Here is a 21,639-nt window from a genome sequence, read left to right as displayed (position 1 = left end):
TTAGCCTGAAACCTCAAATTTGTTATCGTGCCACTGTGATAAAGTGACCTGAGGAATAATGAAGTAATTGGTGCATCTGCTGCTGGTTAATTTAACAATATTTCTTTCTAATCATTGGCAATTATGGGTCTTCATCTAATATGCTCAAAGCTTAAGTGTAACAGGATGGTAACTGTCTGTTGTATTTAAGAAACAAAGCAGGCATTTTACCTGGATAGTGCCATCAGTATAGAACTATGCAGTGATCAGACACGAAATGTTAAATAAATGCCAATTCCATGAATAAGAAAGAACACTCATGTCATTCGCAAAAACGGGTTTATCTTATCAACATTGTGAAAGCTGTCACTGTCACTCAAAAATAAAACAACAGAAAACTCCCAAAGAAAAATGACTATGTCAATGTGTGCAAATCAATACACCAGAAACCGTTAAGAAATTTGGCAGAGCTGCACAAAATTAACTAAATATGGATTTCAATGCTAGCAAAATAAACATAGAATATGAATAAATTAAAATACAAAAATGTGTAGTGGCTGGAAATTCCCTGGCCATTTCAATTTGAAACAATTCAAGTGTGTTTAAAGATCTTACTTTTGAATGAGTGCATAACCCTGCTGTCTGTTCTAAAATTACAGTTAATATATTCTTTCACATGAAACACTCGGGGAAATTTTACTATTGGTAATTAAAGTCTTCTTCAGATTTACTGAATCCCCAGTGCTTGTAGAAAATATGTCCACATCTCTTATGTGGGTGTTTAACAAACCTTTAAATACACTAGGCATTTTCAAGAATCCCATATTCTACAGGAAAAGCCTGGTTCCTGAAGGATTTATCTTGTTTATTTCTTATTTTAAAAATCCAATAACAAAATGTTGCTCAACTGTGGAGAAGAGAGTTCAATGTGTGTAGTAACGGTGTGAAACTTGAAAAGGTTAGTTTGGGAAGAGCGAAGTAAGGAACTTTCCCAATCTTTGTAGCATTCCACTGGGAACGGTCAGGTATCATATATTCTGTAAATATCAGTGTATATCCAGATATACTGAATATGTTCTATTACATTTTCAGTTTGAATGTCTTCATAGTCATATCATATGCAGTATACTGTATACTTCCTCTCAGTCACATTCAGTATATATCTCTTAACGTTAAGCTTTCTCATGAAGGTAAAAGTGTTAGTTTATTTTTATTGCCCTACAAGCAGTCTGTGAGAAAACCACCACAATATAAGTATGAGATTAAGTTCATCCACATTTCAATAAATAATATAACCTATTAAATTATACTACTGGCCTAATTAACATACAAGAAGGGTTCTCATTACAGATTAGAATGATTTGATTTTCATTAGCACTTTTTCCCAAAATTGTTGTCTCTGTGCAGCACCCTCAAGCTACTTCTCAGCTAAAATGTTAATGCACTTATTTTTATTTATATTTCTATGATATGCAATTTATTCTGTACCCCAGGATACTTGATGAATATTAAATGCACAGCAAAGCTAGTTTTGAATACAGCACTCTGAACTACAACTTCAAGTAGAAACTGAAGAGGCTGCTGCTTTATTTCCAACATAATTACCGCTAAATAATTGAACACACCAGCAGCGTGAAGCACTGCGTAGAGCAACAATATTCAATCACACTGGCTGCAGCTGCCGCTGTTACACCCTGCAATGCCATGCAGCTCTTGTTATTAATGAGGTTTTAAAATGTACAGTATGGTAAAATAGTAAGTACACCCCCTTAGGAGTTTATGGTGTAAAATACCTTCACAAATGTGACCATAACCTAATCCTCACTTAGCCTTAGTAATAGATAGAACTAACCTCATTATACAAATAATAAACAAAAATTCTACTTTGTCATTATTTTAAAAAATCAGCCAGAAATCAATATCTTTGTGTGGAAAAACTGTGTGCATTCTCATTCCATTCCACCCCAAACTGTGGTCTTTTCTAGCACTCCTCTCTCCACTTCAATGTCACTGCCTCTCTCTGGCTCATTCCTGAAAGTGTGGAATGTCTGACTAACACTGTTATTTCCTCAGCCAGGTGATTTAAAACCACGTTATTAAATGTGCCAGCCGTCCATATTCATTGGCTTGTTTTGTCATTATTAGAATTTGACCAAGCTGAATTTTCATTAACCACATGGTGTACACAGGTACAACAGCTGGTTGGGTAGCAGATTCCAACAGATTTTTTTTTTTCTGTTGTGAATGGTCCTAACTTTAATTTCCACCTGTGTCTTTGGGTCCTTGTATTATCGTTCATTCTGAAGAAGTCCCTTATATGACTTGGTCATCTGTGATCTTTATCTTACCTCATGGAGTACACACATACAGTATGTTCTATACTAAAAAATGTTGAATTTTGTCCAGACATCATGAATTCGAACCTGTATAATGTCACTAACAGACTGCGACCAGGATTCCCCAAGCAGATATAAAAATGTTTGACTGGTACAAAAGATCTAGATTTAGCATTTCATTTTCCAGAACCCTAGCTAGAGAATATTGCTCAAACCAGCTCCTTTTACAATCCAGTGCTGCTGCTCATTCAGCCTCTTTCCCTTCTTTATTCTTGAACCATTGTGTTACTAGCTGCCAACATCAATCTATTAACACCACACAACAGTTTAATTATGGAAATTGCCTGGTTTCTAAGGCACAAAACTGTTTGAATGTTCTCATTTATCTGCTGCCTAATTAGTCTTTTATCTTGTAGTTTTTTGATAAAAAAAAAAGATTAAAGTCAAGCTACCAAAATTAAAACTTATTTCTCCAACCAAAAATCAAAAGCAAAAATCCCTTCTCCATTTATTCCATCACAAAATGTAAAATGTTTCTGCTGAAAAGAATGAGACAGGTTGCATTTTTATTTTTCCTGTCAGCCTGTGGAGTATCAACTAGCTTAGGATTGCCTGAATGTGACAGGTATCATTGGAATGTAACTGTGATTTATTATCCTCATTTTGGCGATATGCAAAAAAAAGCACTTGGTGGCTTTACTGGAGCCAACGTGCAAATCTAGTGACTGTTCAACGATAAAATGGAAAATGTAAACATGCAACAGAACCATAGTGTAAAATCTGATGAGGAAATCACTACACGTGTTAAACACTGAGGCAGGGGAGAAATCCTAAGTAATAGCAGTACAAAGAAAAACATTCTGACAGGAAAGAACAGAGCACATTCTGTGCATGATCCTTCAAGGAATGCATGGACATAGGCAAAGCATGGCCTCACAGTATCTAATATCTGCCTGTCTAGGACAGAGTACATGTCATTTATGATACCTACTGTTTAGCAGTAAAAAGAACTTATGAAGTTGCTGTCATGAGGTTCTTTGTATGCAAAAACAATGTGCTGTCAAGCACAAGAAAAGTATTGGTTACCAATAAAATGAGTATATTTGGCAATGTTATCACATCCTTACCTTCATCACTACTGTATGTGATAAAGAGTTTACACTAGGCAGAAACAACACGTTTAATGCATTTACAGCCTGATTTTCAACAGCGGCAAAATACAAACTAGGTTTAGATGTTATTTCTAAAACATAGTTTGGGTAATTAATTATCAAATAATGTAAATACAACGTATTCTGTATCTTTTTTTATAGCTTTTAAAATATTAAGAAAACCTAATTTAATCCATTTTAAAAATCATGACATTTTCATGTATTCATTTCCTTATTCGAAAATCTGGCTGTGCAATATGGTAATTTTTAATACTAAAATACCTCAGAATAATAGCAAAAAAGGAATGTCTAATATTATCTCCCCACTTCCCCACTGTCATACACTTCAGAAACATTTAAACAAACTAAATGTATTAAATACAGCAATGGAAAGATTTATTTTACAGGAAGAAACCACAGTGCTATTCCTGTGTCTACAGATGAGCAATTACACATGTCAAACAGAACTTGACTCAAAGCACTCAAAGCACTAAGTCAATAAACCTAGAGAGACCTAAGCAAAAGGAAATGTTCCACAGTGTTAAAACAGGTCAAGCATCTCGGCATTCTCCATATTAGTTCTGTTGCTGAAGATGAAGTTTGGAGGAAGTAGTCAGTCTAAATCCATATCTTTTTTCCTTTCATTCTAGCCTGATCTCGGCAAATTCCAAAAAATACACACATGAAGTCCTGGGATAGAAGCCTCCACAGAAAGCCAGTGTCAGTGCAAAGCAGTATTAATGGAGCAGAATTTTAAAATAATGTCCCAGCATGGTGACTGTAGACACTTTTGTAGGAAGCGACATTCTTCAGATACAGTATTAAACTGATATCCTGACTACATGGTCTTTAAAAAATCTCATGGCATTGTGAGATTAGTGATGTTCACCCCAGTGTCCTGGCTACATTCCACTCTGGGCTTGCATATTCTGGCCCACCTGACGTTCTTTTGAAGTTAATTCAAAATTCGTGAAGCAATTTTTCATTTCTTTTTACAAATGCATTCCCTCTCATTTTTTACTTCATGCAACCAAAAGCAATTTAGAGCATATCTTAAAGAATTGAAGTTATGATATGAAGAAAAGTTTATATTTTGCATTAATCATTTATCAGATTATTTAATATAAAGTGAGAGTGTAGAAAGAAAGATGAAGAGTTTCCAAACACTTTCAGCTTTGTTAGTGTCCCACAACCACATACTTCAAACATTAGTAAAAACTATATTTGAATATATAAACCACTTTGAAAAGTCATTAATTTTACAGTGCAGGAATATAGATAGCAGCAGATAATAACTTTCTCACCTCATTTCCATAGATTTCTCACAGTATTTTGATCTAGAATACATCATTCTATTTCAACTTCAACAGAACATTTTTTTTCTCAATTCACATTCATATTAATTTTTTATTTTACTCATCATTAGAAACAACTCAAATGATTACTAAGAAATCAAAATCACACTGTGACATTCTTTTCATCCCACTACTAATGACTGAACACAGTGGTCTTTCATACAAGCTTGATCTGTACTGCTGTAGCCTGTGAATTGAACCAGTACAGCTGAGAACACAGAACTATCCAGGGGATCTCATTGAGGAGTTTGTGGCACTTATGAAGGTGTTTGTATCCCATTATTCCATACCCCAATACAGATACTGTAGCACTGTCAGATCAGGGCCCTGCCTAGCAATAGTACATGAGAAGATCCTGACCCTGAAAACTAAAAAATAATGGTTTTTCACACAGTCTGAAATGGAGTGGGACAATCATTTTCACTATCTTTACTGAAGCCCTAGATTTGGGCTAAGAAACAGTCTCTGACTTTTATTGTCTTCCAACCCTAAATTTCAACCAGACTGCACTAAGAGCTACTATAAGCAGTGCCACACTATGCAGACGTGCCAGACTCAGTGCTGGCTTAGTGCCTGTAAGTGGAAAGACAACAGATGCCATCAAACCCACCTCTTAAGAGACTGTCAGCAACATCAAAACAACATCAACTGCAAGACACCGCCAAGAAGAACAGCTGAGAGACCTCTTCAAAGTCAAACTTCACTCATGTAGAAGTTGTATTGTTAAATGTAGGCTTGATCGTCTAACACTGCCAATTTGCAGCCTTTTTGAAGTGCACTGTTTACGTAACCAACAAAGCACTAAACATGTATAGCTCTCTTTCCTTGGCTTTTTAATTTAAAATGTGAGTTTGTAAACAACATTCCTATTCCCTATCTTCATGATCAAGCTGGAGTTCTTGCTTTTGAACTGAAGAAAAGGAACACGGTGGCAGCTTGAAGCACACTTCCTTGAGAATTATTGGGAAATTAACATGGACTTCAAAGACAAAATCTACAACACAGTGTAGGCAAGAGAACAAAGTATAAATTAAACTAGATTTTGCAGGAATTTGCAGCAACAATATATAAATCTTAAGCTCCTGTGCTTTCTGTTCTTCACTCCCAAGCAAAACTGTATGCAATTCTCTTTTCCTAAGTATCAGCCATAAATGAAAATTAAAATTCCTATTTGTGACGGAAATCAGTGTTTAATTAGTCTTGACATCCAGTTATTATGCCATGCAGATATCTTGCTTTTCTCTATGTACACTATTTTAGATTATGAATGGCCTAAACTTCATTATAGTTAATGATTCTTTATATTCTCCCAGAGCCGTGAGCGTGCAGTCCAATTAGTGATGTCTAATTTATTAAAAAATACTTTTACATGTTGTTACAGCTGCAGCAAACACCTGTAAGAATCGATGCCCTGTCTGAGGAGGCTGAGGCACCAGTGTGAGGTTAGCGGAAACCAAAACCAAAAAAACAAAAAAGAAGCAGAATGTGCCGCTTCACACAGTGGCATCGAGACTGGACTGTCCCTATTTAGCAGGGTCCATTCTGGGGAAAAAGAACCGCTTGGAACAACGGTATCCAGTCTGGATTATCCCTGTTTAGCGGGTTCCAGACGGGAAGAAAAGGAGAATTCGACCTGTCCTGGCGGGAAATACACGGTGGGACAGGAGAAAAGAAAAGGCAAAAAGGTGGAGTCAACGCCCTCTCCACAGACCCCTCCGGGACTGTCGCTGGAAGGCTGTCCCCTTGCGGGGGTTTGCTTGGAGGTGCTCAGGGTGTCCTAAAGGGCCCCACAGCTGCAGCTCGTCCTTAATTAGCCAGCACAGCTGTGGTTGCTAAGGCAACGCGTCGCCTTTAATCCAGGGCTCCACCTCCACGCTGAACACACCCCCACGTCATACCACACGTCTTAAGCAGGTGACTTTTAGCATATTGTGTTTAGGACCTTTGAAGACCTTAAAGTCCACCAATCTTTGATTGAAGTGCGTCACACTTTTTGTTGCAGTTAGTTTAATTAATGACAAATTGTCGTCAACGAAAGCCTGAATCACTAAGAAAGCAGACTCATTAAAAATGATCAAACGCAGACAGAAATCAGAATTATGGCAGATTTCTGCCTCCCCAAATAAGATAAATAGACTTCAGGACATGAAAAGAACACAGATGCATCATTTAGTAATTAAACTTCTTTATGACTTTTTGTTTGTAGGCTGGTTAAATGCTCAGAATTTTATAACTTTTATCTCAAAATCAGTTTATTTTGATGTACTATGTAAAAGACTTAAAGAATATTGTTTTTCTTCGAAAGCAATTTTACTTTGTTGTGTTAAATATAAAATTAAGTTTTGCTTCAAAAGTAATTTTACTTTGTTGCACCAACAGCATTTTGTTGATGATTTAAATGCAATTAGAAGTTTAAAGCATTTTATATGTACTTTTTTCTTGTTTGAGAAGAATTTCTTTTCAAAATACAGACAATACAGATCCTCCCACAACAAATTGCTCTTTTGAGATCTGTAAAAACAAACAAAAGAAAATGAGAAAGCATACAAATGAGAGGAGACCACTCGGCCCATCTCTGACATATATTTCAAAGCTATTTCAATGCTGGTCTTTGGTTTTATATACAGTACAGACTGTACTCTGATCGATGAGAACCAATTTGAACTTTGTTTTAAAAAGTGGTGTCTTATTATATTACTACTACTTCCTTTATTAAGTACTTTTGTGTATACCCTTTCCATAAGAAATTCATTCATATTATTTTAATATCCCAGAGCAAAAACTGGAAGGAAGCAAAACAGACATCTGTGTATATAGTAACAACTAGCAGTGTGTCTGTGGAGTATATTTCATACAGTTCATGCCCTACCTATTTTGCATTAACTACTGGTGATTTCCTTCCCTTCTATTCTAAAGAATGTAATCAACTTTATTCTTCTTCAAAGACTCCCGTCTGAGCCTACAATGAACTTGTAAGGGACTTCATAAGGAATTTCCATTAAATGCTCAAACAGCTGGCTGAACATGAGAATTTCACCTCATTTCAGGTTCAAGACTACACAAGCCCCTTTCATTGTTTTCTAAACAGGTAAAGGAAATGTGTGTGCCGCATATAAGAGGTTAAAAGAGTAACTGATCCCAGGTCATGTTAGTTTGACACAACATTCTTAAGCTTCAGTTTAATCTGAGACATTCTGTCTGGTTTGACAGATGCTAAACACTAGGTTTCTCTAGGGAATACAAGGAGATCCAAAAGCTTCATCATAAAACTTTTTTTTTTCCTCCAGGCCCCTAGTATTTGAGTTCTCGGTTATATTTATAAGGCTTTATTTCATATGGAAACAGGAAACATTCAAGGCCAAATCCTGAAATCACAAAAACACTGGTACAAGAAGCCACAGCAGCCAACCAAAGCAATCGTCGTCACATGATCAATCTTAGTTGCATCACTAGCAAAAGATGAAGCCAAACCCAGAAGGCGGGGAGGGAATGAAACCTTAATTACTATGTGTGAGTAGGAAGAGTCAATTCAGTGTAGAAAAATGGGCATTGCTGTTTCTCTAAACATATTACATAAATAATGTGTAGGAAGGTCATGGGTACACACGGCTATAGATACAGATATATAAATATAAATGAATAAGAAACATAAATGAAAGAAACATTAAACTTTTTCAATAAACAGGCTTTATTGTGGGAACTTGGTGAAGGAAAACAGATTCAAACTATAATGACAAATACAGATGCAGATTGAATTTTGATGATAAGGTTTAGAATCAATGTACTCTTTATATCTGTCTCCCTTAAACACCACATCTAGCACCATGTGCTTCTCCTTGGATACCTCCATGTCCTTGCACTAACTAGAACAAGCCCTGATGAACACGTTAGACTTTAGACCAGAGCAGAGCATAGATACAACGGCAATAGCATCAAGAACATAACAGACCGTTCCTGGCAGAACTGTGTCTTGGTTTTGAAAAATTATGATTCCTCTATGACAAAAATACTGAAGCTGTCTATCAAGTGAATGAGCCATTTGTTAGAATTCTCCACAATCCAGATCTGTCGTTTACACACTCATACTCATACCTGTGTGCTACCTTTGGACCTGGCAGCCAGTCTGTCAAGATCTATGTATGGTATTTATCTAAATCCAAACGCTACAGCTCCCTGAGCATAAGGTAATTGATGTGAGCCAGACGAGAGCATGATTACAGTGTGCCTTTTAAAGATGAAATAAGCACAACTCCTATTCAGCACATCAGCCAGAAAAATATCCCACCTCCATCTCCCTAACCCCTCCCAGCACTTGTAAATTCTTTCTCAAGAAAAACAGCGGCTGGTGAATGGCTGCCAAAAACGCATGATAAGTTTATTTCATCAGCTGCCAACACATCACACCACCTGGCTCTTCCCTTGGTTTTGCCAAGCAGAACTGCCAGCCAAGAAACATGTCATGAATAAAATGACAAGGGAAGAAAAAAAATATGATGATGATGATGGTGAAGAGCAGAAACAACTAACACTGCTTTCAATGCTACACCATCTTATTTATTTTTCCCCTTTCCTACATTTTCAATTATGGATATGTGTCAAAAGCTGTAAGGAATAGAAAACTATCTCAAGGACTGGCAGCTCCAATTCATAATCATTACAGCTTATAAGAGCATCATATATCAAAGGAATCTGTATAATAATGGCTTGCCAAAGAAATCCTTCTCGGGAATGCGAAGAAACTGACACAAGGATACTCCTTAACCATATGTATACTCCATGATGCTGTCAGCTCCTCCTTGTGAGAAGAAAAGGCTTGATAAACCATTTGTTTCTGGAATAAGGAGGTACAGATAAAAGCCTTTTCTTCTGCGGTAAATTAATTATATTCATTGGGCAAAACAGTAGGACACTATTAGCCAAATAAATAGGTTCGGTCCATTGCAGGTAATGCGGACGAGCTTGAGACACAGCTAGTGACAGACACTTGACTTGCTGGCTTGAAGGATCCCCAGATCCAAATCACTCCAAAACCCAGCAAAACCGACTAAATGTGCAGTTTCATTGCCTCCATCACAGTGGTCTTCACTTACCTGATGGCAGTTCTCCTAGAAGAATGGATTGGGATTTGCTGCCCTGTGAGGCCCAACATGTTATTTTTGAGGGGTTCTCTATGAGATTTTGCAGACCACAGTATGCAAGCCACAATTGTGCAGAAAGAGTGCATGGCACATATTTTTCATATTCAGATCTTTTTTTTAATGTTTTTGCTTGTTTAGTGCTCAAAAAAGTCAGTGCAGAAAAAAATCCCAAGAGTTGAATTTGCTTAGGTGCAACCTGCAATACACACACTGGCCACAAGTGGTCTGCACACAACAGACTGGGAACAAAGTACAAAGTGCTTCATGTTCAGTAGTGTGTCAGCTAGGCCCAGAAAAAAATTACTTTAACAAGGAGGTACGTTTGACTCCAGTCATTACTGTTCATTTATGTATTTTGTTGATGAAAGGGAATTGTCTTTCTCTATTACAATACAGTAAACACAGCAGCTGGATTCTGTGAAAAATCCTATTGTTCATATACTGTACCACCTACTGTACTTACATACATGCTTATGTACACACTGAAAGCATGTTTCGGGACTATTTTCATATGGGTCTAAAACGTACAGCAGTTATGCTGCCTTTATTGATACTTCAGACGTGGCACCTGTTTTTCATACCCCGTGTACAGACATGCAAAGCAGCAGAACTGTGCTACCAGCAGAGCCACATGACTGGCGGTTTAGAATGGTGACACTGAGAAAATGCCTGCGGCTGCTGAACCACGTTACAGGGTGGCCCACTGTCAGTTACATCTTTTTCTCAGCGGGTACTCTCCAAGTTCAAGGCGTGACATCCTAGTAAAAAATACTTCACAATATAAGAGACTGACAACATGCTAAATAGAATTATTCACAATCCTGAGAGGTATTGTCAATCCAAAAGGCCTATTTCAGGATTAACAACGAAACAAGGATCCAGGGACATACAAGGACTTTTTTGTACCAAGAGTAGTGGGTATGTAAAAATTCTTATTAATAAAATCAGTGCATTCCACTAGCCTATTTTTTATAAGATATTCTCATAATTGTCATGAATCAATTGCTTAATATGCTACTGTTGTCCACATGACATAAGTGCTGCCTGAAACAGAACATTAAGATATATGTGTCAAAGCAAGAACAGTTTTTCTGCGGGAATAGGATGAGTCAGAAAACAAAGACCTGACACTGAAACTGCACCAGTGATGTGTATTAAATAGCAAAATCATATGGCACCTATATTATTGACTGCAAGTTCCCAGGAAATGTAGTAAAAGATGGCAGAAGCATCCTCATTTTTTAATCTGCAAAACAGATCTCCTTGCTTACATTTGTGAGTCTTTATGAGTCTCCTCCAGTCTGTGCCCCTGTGTCCTGGTACTTTGGAGAAACAGCAAGAAGGCATCACCTTTTTACACAGTGACATCCTGGTGCTTATCATGGCAATGCTCTGTAAAATCTATAACAGGGAATATTACTACAGTAAAATAATGCTTTACAACCATACTGTCTGTTTCTAAGTACCTCCTCCACAATTACCTCTCCTTTTGGTAAAACCTCAGGACACCTCCCCTACCAGGAGCGATGCTGCTTCCTGTCAGGAACACAGGAGCTGTGGGCTTTCGTGAGGGAGTGTGTCAACAGAGCCCCCCTCCTGGGATTCAGTGCAGCGGGAGCACACACTCTGCCTGGGGGCTCGTGCTGAGCCCAGTGGCAGCTGTCTTGTGCAAACAGTGCCTCCTGCTGTTCGACAGAGGCACCACACAACCCTGTCAGGAAAGCAGCAAGCCTGGGGGGTTATTACAGCACTGATTCATCTTGCTACCATCTACCCATTACATGGTTTCCTATACAACTATTATGGGAAAACTGCCGATCTCTGCAGTTTTGATTTGTTTTCCCCTCAAGTGGGTGTTTGTCAAGCTAGGTAATTATTAGCTATAGCATCTTGAAAATGCTGGCAGGAAGCCATCAGGAGAAGCTATATCACTAGAGTAGTGTTGCACTGCAGATGCAGATCTGTGAAATTCCCAGTTACATCTCTCATTCAGAAGTGCCTAGTCTTCTTAAGAGCTGTGTCTGCTAGCTTACAAGCTACCTCAGTGGTTAGCTTGTAAATAAAATCCATATTTTAAGAAAACAACCCTGTTTTCTACAAATACTCATTTCATAAACCAGTACATCTGTGAAGGCTTTATGACTGAGCAAGATGTTGTGTTAGTCTGAATGGATTAGCTTAAGGAGATTTATGTGTTTAAAAAGATGCCTATGCCTCACAGGAACACCAGGTCATCTAAAATTCACACCTCCATGGGTTTAATAGTTAAAGTCAGACCACTGTAGTCCCAGCAGTGACAAGTCCACTTGCTGCTCTTTTGGACTTGTATCAGACCAGTTTCACAGTGCTTCCCCATGGAAATCTAACTCACGCACACAGTAAGGATTAAACTTTGCTGTTTAAAAAAACACTTTAAAATACTCAATTACAACTGTACCCTCTTTAGTCATTGTTACAAGGTTATATGTCAGCACACAACCTCAAAATGGGACTCACCACACAGAAACAAGCTTGCTCCTCCATCTAGCTTTTAATTCCAATGTGCTTTAATTCTCACCAGTACTATTTGAAGTTTGCAAACATGGATCTGTATGAACTGCATAAGAATCTTCTTTGCATCTGAGCTTTTCATTCATTACCAGTAAAAAAGCTAAGATTAGGGCATAAATCATGTCGTTGAAGTTGATTTAATCAGATCTTTCAAGAAACAGCTGGCTAGCATCTGTCTACACGTGTTTTGACAGTGTACACTATAGAATGCATTTGGAAACACCTATCTGGTTTATATGATCTCTGACATGACTGGTGTAAGCTGAGCCCAGAGTGCTCCTTTTCAGTGCTGTCTCCCAAATTGCAATGCTCATACATGATGAATTTTGCTGGCAGGTCTATGAGGTCATATGAAACTGGGTGGGGCCTGAGATACCTTTAGACAACATTTGGTTGTATTTACTAAGATGCACGGTTCTTATGCAAAGAATTGCAGCTGGGTTGTATTTTGCCAGCCTCTGTTTATTTCCTTTCCCCCATTTGTGTGAGCTCTCACTCTTTCTACAAGTCCCCGTTTGCACGTGTACAGTTTTGGAAAGCAAAAATTATAAAAAAGCATTTTAAATACAGGTTTTAGATTTCTAAAAGTTACACAAACTCACATTTTGTCCACAACATGTTTTAAGATGTTTTTGATATAAGAGATCCCACTACTGTAAAGGTATAAGTACAACATGTTTCTTCCATGTTTTAAATGTTCCAGTGTGATGTAAAATGGTACATAAAATCAAAAGGCAGTACACAAATCCTAACTTAACATGATAAGATATATTGCATTATGGAGGATAACCTATTCAATTTCCATAGCAACAGTCTAGTTTAAAGCCTTCAGGCCCACTGCCATTAAGCCTAACTTTGTTAAGGTAGGCCTGTCGTGGGAAAATTTCCCCTTTATCCTCAGAGCCTTTTTCATGAATTTCCTCCCCAGTTTAGCAGGAGGGTGAAGCTGCAGGGCAGGGGATGGACTGGAAATATTAAATGTAAGAAGGAATTTAGTGTTCAGAGCTGAAGCCTGTCACCCGACACATTAGTCCCGAAGCACAGTATTTCCGACCCTCGATTCCATTTTCTCACCGCTTTATCCAATACAGGGTCGCGGGCGAGCCAGGGCCGATCCTGGCAAGCACTGGGTGAGAGGATGCCAGTCCATCACAGGGCACACACTGACCCCCGTCACACCAGAGACCATTTTCCCAGGGGCCTATTCACCTGCCAGTGTATCTGTGAGCTGCGAGTCTGTGGGAGGAAAGTGGAGCAGCTGGAGGAGACCCACGCAGACATGGGGAGAACGTACAGTAGAAAGTCCACAAAGATACATCCTTAGGTCCAGAAGTTATCACAGGGCCACATAGCAATGCTCACCACTGCAGCACCATGCTGCCTGTACAGTATTTCCTCATTACTTTTGTGACTTTTGGTCCTTCCCTTACTAGAGCTGTGGTTTCCTTTAGTTTTGTCTATATTGTACGTAATACAATGCATCAATGTGTAAACCATGGCTTTCTATGTACTGTATGGCAAAAACAGCTTGTCCCCAGCTGAAAGGTGGCACCAAAGTGGAAATGGCATAGTAAACTTTCAGAAGGACTGCTTCACAGAGTAGTACAAATTATAACTATGAAACCAATAACAAAAATACATGAGATTGTTACATTTCCCCACTGAGTTGATGGTAGAATTCCCAAAGATACAGTGACCAATAGAAGCACTAAACAGTATTCTGAGCATGAAGACTCTCGGGCTGAAGATGATGTAGACAACGTAGCGCTTATGGTTCACACCTAACTGCAAAACTATAGTCAAATCGTGTAAAATAGAAAGCTGTGGTAAGCCTATGTAAATGTGCACTTCCAAATAAAGAATTTATATCCATTTCAGACTTGCTGTACTTGAATTTTCTCTGATCTGCACAGAAAATCTCTGAGCCTGTGTACAAAACAGCTTGCCATGCCCAGTGCATCTCTGATGAGTGCATACATGAATGCGTAACTGAAGATATGCATATATATTAGAGGAATTACAGTGTGTCTGGATGCAGAGTTTCTATAAAGTGATCAGATTAAAGTGCTGAATACAGGATACTTTTAAAAATGCACATAATATATTATTGCTTTGAGATGAATATATGCATACATAAGCTGTATACTGTATACAGTATGTAGACAGACATTGATCCCATACTAAAAATTAGAGAGATGAAAAACCCCACTTTTTTCAGCTGTGAACCCTTGTGCAGGTCTGTAATGTGTGTACGTACCATATATCTGTGTGTATTTGCATATGCACATTATATGAATGTGTGTTGATGAACATATAAACTGTATATTGTAGGGATGCAGGAAGTCAAATTGCAGTCTAGCAAGGGTCTAAATGAGTTAAATTTGTTTTGAAAAAGCTATTTTCAGAAGAGGAATACACAAAAGTACATTTTCCAATAACATTTACAAGCATCTTTTATACTTTCATACCCATTACTCCAAGCTACTTTAACAGTTGTGTTTAGGAGACAGAATTGTACAAATGCATTTGAACTTATATAAAGATTCCAGTTCACAGTACAATGGTTATGTTTGACAGCAGTATCCCCCCATCCAGTTACTCTAAAATATCACATACTCTCTCTGGAAGTATTCCGAAGAACAGGTGTCTGTCTCTTTTGTTAGCACACATAGAAAAAAAATGCAATATGGATATAGAGGTGTGATCCCCTCCCCTAAAATCATGTACTAAAAAGTTCATTTTCATTTTTTTTACTAGATATTTTTACAGGAAACAGCATGTTTGGTTCAATATGCGCAACACAGGATCTTCTCTCTGTCTCAAGACAGTAGATAGTTAACTAATACTAAAAGCCTTCACTTCCGGTTTTTTAAACTGTTCCCTGACCAATTGCCTTCCACCAGCTGGTCAGGTGAATGAGGATGGCAGGTCATTCCCCACAGCTTTCAGGGGGATGTAGCACAGACAAGATCTGCCATCTTGTGTGAATCTTATGCACTCTCACAGAGAGTACCTGGAACAGCAAGGAAAAGCAGCTCTGTACAACAGGACGTTTCACTCCTACTGACACCAGCAATGGCATCAAACATCCTCTCCTTTCTGCAAGGCATCAGCATGCTTTTCCCATTTACAAAGAAATGCAACCCCAATCTCAGCACTCATAAGGGCTCTTAACAGTACCTAGGTAGTTGTAAGCTATGCAACTATTAGAAATTATAGCACTGACCATGGTATTGGACACAATCCACCTGTACTTCAATAAATGATGGGCAACATTTCTGCAAGAAATCAGTATAAATCATGAGAAGTGGGTGATGATGGCCTGGAAAGTAATAAAAAATTCCATACGTATTTCCAATATAACTTAACCACAAGGTCTGTATTTTTCATTCTTCAGTTTACTTATATTGCCAGGAAACATTGGAACAGTAGATTTACTGGCAACACTAAAATCTTGTCAAGGCCCTAATTACCACGTTATGTGTGAAAGGTTTATATTTAAACAAGGTAAAGACCCAAAACACATGGCCAGGCTCAACCTGAATTACTTCAGTAGACAAACAAGAGAAAGAGGTTCTGCGGCCTCCCACTTCACCTGAGCTTGAGCCCATTGAAATATTACATGATACAATGGAGAGTACAACCAGAATAAACATACTGAAGGGAAGGTTGTACTAACACAGCCAGAGATATACCCAGAGTGTGACTGTTAACAGATGAGAAAATCAATGAGGGAAAACATGTGATGAGAAACGTTTCAGTTAGATTATCCAGGTGGCCCTATAATTTTCAACACATGCACACTTGTTTGCCATTTTATTCTAATACGGCAGACACTGCAGCATGTAACAGGTCTTGTAATTATGTAAATTACTGGAGATTTGACTAATAGGAGGGCTGGTGAGGGCAGGTGGATTGTGTCATACTGAAGACCACTGCTGGGTATAATATTAAAGATTCCTGTCACACGCTCACAAACATTATTTATGTGGCTGATTTTACACAGTCCTTGTAATGTATGGTCATCCATATATTTATATGCAAGATTTCTTTATAAAAACTGATTTTTTCATTTGTATACCACCCTGATCTGAAACTACCTATGCCAATGACTTTTGTCAGTGAACCAATCCTTAGACCACTACGAGAGATGAAACAGACACAGTCATTATATCTGTGTTTCTCACACTCTCAGTCACCAGTGCAAACAGATTTAAGCAGAGGATGGAGGACTGACATATTTCACTGTTAAGACTCCAAGCTCTCTGGCATCTTGGCCAGCAGTATGATTTCTGCTGAACAACAAGCCAAGGAAAAAGTAGCTTATTTTGAACCTGCCCAGCCTTGGCAGAGCTCTGCAAACTGCCTGCTACCACTTGAGGAATTATGGCTACAGCCAGTGACTTCTGGGCTCCAGAGCCCAAGGTGTGCTTTGAGTGGAGATGTTACCTGTTACCTGAGCCATATAATGTAATTACTCCTAAAAGTGAAAGAATTTTAGAGCTAAGCACATAAAGGTTCTTTCCATTTCACCATAATGTGTCCTGTGTCCAGTTTGGACTTTGGATTTTCCCAGCACTACCAAATCCCTCTGGATGTCATTGTATTTATTGGGAAACCAAATATAGGGGGCTGTACTCTGGAGGGAACCTTTCCAGTACAACAAACATTTCTTATTAAACAGTTCACATCTTTAAAGCTTGTACACGGCTGATGTAGGAAGCGTGTCTTTTTTAGGCCTTGAAATAGCCAAACAGGAGCTGACACATCAGCCAAGCAATTCAGCCTGCAAACAATTTGTGGAAGGCCTGTGTCAGGAGAGCCGCCGGGCAGTCCTGAGAACGATGGGGCAGCTGTGGGGGATTTAGGTATTACTGTGTCCAGTCAGAGGAAATCACAACAATGGCACTGCTCAGATTTGGGGATTAGTGGCAGAGGTGGGAGGGTCAAGAGTCTGTGCACAAGAACAACAAGTGTGAAAACAGTAGGATTTTTGAAGTATGTAAGAATAAGTAAACAAAGCAACACTATTCTTTAAAGCGTGTGAAACAATTGTGATTGAGAGTTTTTATTCTTATCTTTTTATTCTATCAACATATTTCATTTTTTCTGATATTTTCAGTATCTTACTTTTACCCTCTGAAGTCTCTGGTTTAAGGTTTGAGAGGTATTAATTTTATTAAAAATGTGTGCACATCATTTTGTGATTTTACACCACAAGAAGGGTAAGGGTAGTACTAAAGGAATGTGGAAACACATACTGTACCTTATAAAAGTGTATACAGAACAGCTGTCACTCTGAGTGATTGCTGTTGGTTTAGGTGTCTGGAATTAAAGAGACATAGTCTCTCACGATCTTGGTCATTCATAGAAATAAGGTGACATCAATGTCTCCTTCATCTCAGTTTATCCCAAAAATCCAACCAGAAACCACCACAAACATTTGAACAGATGGCACAGACTGGCCTATACCCTGCAAGCTCCAACGTATTGATGTGCTTCCTGATCTACAGAAATCACCCAAAAACAGACAGAATTCAAGGTCCCTAAAACCTAAAGCCCTGAGTACCAACTGAGTGTGTACATCTATCACTTGCCACATCTTCCCGACTATATACATTTTCAAAACATAATTAAATAATACTGCAAAACAAGCATAATAAACATAACAAGCATACAAACATAATTTAAAAGGCTTCTGTAAGGAAAAGCCTCATAAATGATCAGCAGAAACAAGTTGGCTGGATGGTACTGTACATGCCTTACTGTTGGCTCATGATGCTGCAGATCAGATCCTATCAGATTCTGTGACAATTACATCTGTCACAATTAGACATTAGATTACAAAACTGAGCTTCAGTCCTGAGCCAATCACGGTTGCCAGCGAGTAGCTTTGCAAATTCCCTGCAAGATGTTTACACAGCCCATTTGTAAAAGGTATTATCTACCAAACAAAATGTGTCAGTAACTCAGCTAAAAATCCCATATTTGCTGTTTGCAAATGATTCATACCTAATTCATAATGCATTAGATGCTTTGTTCATGCCAGTAGCCTCCTGTCTCATAAAAAGGAGTTTATTGCATATTTATTGCAAGTTATCTAAATAAATACCAGCACATAGAGGGAAAAAGTCCTCACCGGCTGCTCTGATTTCTGTATTCAAGTCAGGAAGACTATGAAAAAGCAAAAATATTTTTTGGTCAATAGCTTATACTGGATCTCTGTGTGCTCTATACAGTATAACCCCAATAATGTATAACCAACACTATTGTCTTGTGAGTGTCTGGCAGGCTTGTAATAACTTATCTTCTTTTCTTCTGATAGCAATCACTAGCCGTAGATTAGACAGTCTGCATCTGAACTCACAAAACAAGTCTAAAGTAGGAGGTCACGATGGTGCAAGAGCTGAATCAGCACCTCTCTTATTGTCTTCCTAGCCCTGGAGACTGCAGGCGTTGTTTGTGGAAACCTTGCTGACCCTCAAGATCAAACAGTTTTACTCCCAATCCAGTCAGCCCACACAGCACAGGGGCTGTTGGATTTGAGTAAAGCAATGACAACTACTTTACACAAAGGGCAAGAGGACACATTCCTGGCTAGTTACAGGCTCCCCTGTGACAGATTCCCCTGTCTGTTAAGCAGCTACTCTGCCGTACCACTATGAATGATACATCTAATAACCCTTAAGAAATGGTTATATAAGACTCTCAGACCAATTTGCTACTAGCAAGAAGCCTATAGGCACTCCTCCTCCTGTTCGTAACTTTTTTCTATTCCTTTTTAATATTTTTCACAGTCAGAAAATGGGGTTCAACGTAGCTTAAGAGATTAAAATCAGTTTAGCAGTTTAACAGTGTAACTATGAATGTACTCCACGTTACTCCACAACAGAAAACTGGAACAAAAATCATCACAGCTAGCCTATAGATTATTGTATTCAATATTACTTAGACTGCATCACCTCTGTGGAGACAGTGGAGACTTTAGACTGTAGAATTCAGTATCCAGTGTTTACCTTCCAAAATAAAATTGCACCAACTGGATCCAAGGTCCATACAATCCTGTTACCTTATGAGTGTAATCTGTGACGGATCAAGCCACTAAACACCAGTACCAGACTGTGGATGCTCTTGGGTTGTCGGAAAGGGATAGTGCCGAGTCCCTCCACCTGTGTTATGAAAGATGTAATCTTGGCATAGCAGCAGATCGTTCTCAGTGACTCAGGCTTATCCTGCAGAGTTCTTAATATCGGGGTCATTGTTGTGTGAAATAACCAGCAGATAGTGAATTAACATTATTGTTCCAGCTGCTGATCAAGTTACTACAGGCAAAAAAATGGACATACTGTACCAGGTGTTCATGAGTAACCCTTTACTCCTTTTCTTTATTTTCCAATATAATAAATATAAATTGAGATATTTTATCTGCTCTAAGTTAGATTCTGTTTTACACAAAAAGTAAACTATTTGTTAACTAAAATTTCATTTTCTAAATCTAGGACAATCCTCTGAAAACAGTTAAACCATATTGCTCCTTTATTACCTTTCATCTTTGACTTTTCAGCCAACCCTCGACTGAAAGTTCAGGTCTCTCACTCCAGACAGAGACCTACAGCTCGGATCCATGGGATAGATTTTTTTTGTGGTCTTGCTGTTCAAGAGAAGAAGTAATCATATCTGTGAGAACTCATGTTACGTTTTTATAAAAGGAGTCCCATGGATCCCAGTAGGTCAGTGAGCTGGCCTACTCAGGAAACACAATCCGCTTCACCATTCCACAGGGAGAGTTTTTCAGAAGACTGGGATCTATTTGATACAATAATATTATATGTCCTTCTAACACAGGTTAAATAATATTGCACAGTATGTAAGAATAAACGTGTTTATTCTATTCATGTTTCTATTTTAGCCTCACACAAATCCAAAAATCCAGGTTAGGGTCATACGATGGGACGAAGAATCCAGATATGTGTACTGTACATCTACACCTGTTAATAGAAGCTTATCAGGAGGTAGAAGATTACACACGGTATGTGACGAAAACGTCATTTGAAAGTGTCAGCTCTGCTGGACACGTAAGAAGAGGTTCTGATCCCTCAGAGTCAGTCAGAAACTGTTCCCTCTTGCTCCTCTCTTTCAGATTAGCTGCTGCCGCTAAGAGCTCTGCCTGGGTTAAGCAGCAGGGTGAACACACCCAACCCAGGGAGCTGGAAAATATCGATACATGGGCTTTAATCCAGCCTCCCTTTTCCTCGCAGGCAGCTGAGGAAATGGTAGAAAGAATAATGTTAACTCTGGGAAAACAGTCTTCATTAAGTTACATGAAAAAAAAATGGGGGGAAAGAGGAACTTGCCCTGAACAAAAAGACAAAGGAAAAAAATCCATACTTGAATTATTAGAAAATATATTAGGTCTGCTTTGAGGAGCTCGGTGGTTACAGCACTGGACATTAATACCCAACTGGGGGCTCATTCGTCTTCGGTTTTTAAGGGTCACTCTGGTTATGCCTCTCTATTATTTTTCATAAGACAGGTTGTTCATATCTTCAGGCAGTAACTCTCCATTCTGAAACAGCAGGAGCTGTGAAACACAATGACTTAGTGCTTATTTACAAGACTCTGCTTTAATACAGAAGCAATGATTGATTGATTGCCTTTAATGTGTTTTTTTGTGCTATTCTTTTCACAGCTCACTGTTTCGAGGTGTGTTAATGCAATGCATATTTGCCTTGGGACTACCTGGAAATGAGATTGTGAGATTGAGAAATGGCTTACTTGAATGGTAATATTTTAACTCCTGCTAATAGAATACTGTGCATCACATGTCACAGTCCAGTGTGACTCAGATCAGATGACTTTTTAAAAATGTATACATTATAAAACCAAAAAGGTAACATTTTCTCACTTTATCTACTGTAAATACAATTGATCTCCAGCATTTCTTTCCAAATACCCACGATTCCCTATGTAGAGAAGTGTTTTCTGTGTTCCGCCATACAGTAAGTAAATTCCTTTTCAGTTTCAAATTGTGAACCTACTGTATGTGCTTGTTCTGCTGCCGACTATGTAATAGTTCTATGAAAAACCCTGTCTGCACACCTTAGGATCTTATATACCTCTTTGTATGACA

At 38.4% G+C, this 21,639-nt stretch overlaps 1 protein-coding gene and 1 long non-coding RNA gene across 4 annotated transcripts in view; one reads left to right on the top strand and one right to left on the bottom strand.

Moving 5' to 3' along the window:
- Positions 1-13,725, top strand: part of LOC148641764 (uncharacterized) — a 38,123-nt gene extending 24,398 nt beyond the window's left edge. The window contains exon 4 of the long non-coding RNA XR_015929876.1: positions 13,601-13,725. This is a non-coding gene — a long non-coding RNA (uncharacterized LOC148641764). The remainder of the gene's footprint in view (positions 1-13,600) is intronic.
- The window catches only part of ttc28 (tetratricopeptide repeat domain 28), a 470,745-nt gene that overhangs the window by 313,501 nt on the left and 135,605 nt on the right, over positions 1-21,639 (bottom strand). The window lies entirely within an intron of this gene.

This window comes from Lepisosteus platostomus, chromosome 24 (assembly GCF_059453375.1).
Source record: "Lepisosteus platostomus isolate fLepPlt1 chromosome 24, fLepPlt1.hap1, whole genome shotgun sequence".
NCBI classification, from domain to species: domain Eukaryota; kingdom Metazoa; phylum Chordata; class Actinopteri; order Semionotiformes; family Lepisosteidae; genus Lepisosteus; species Lepisosteus platostomus.
The sequence above is the reverse complement of the archived record's forward strand: the minus strand, read 5'-3'. Positions and strand labels throughout refer to the sequence as shown.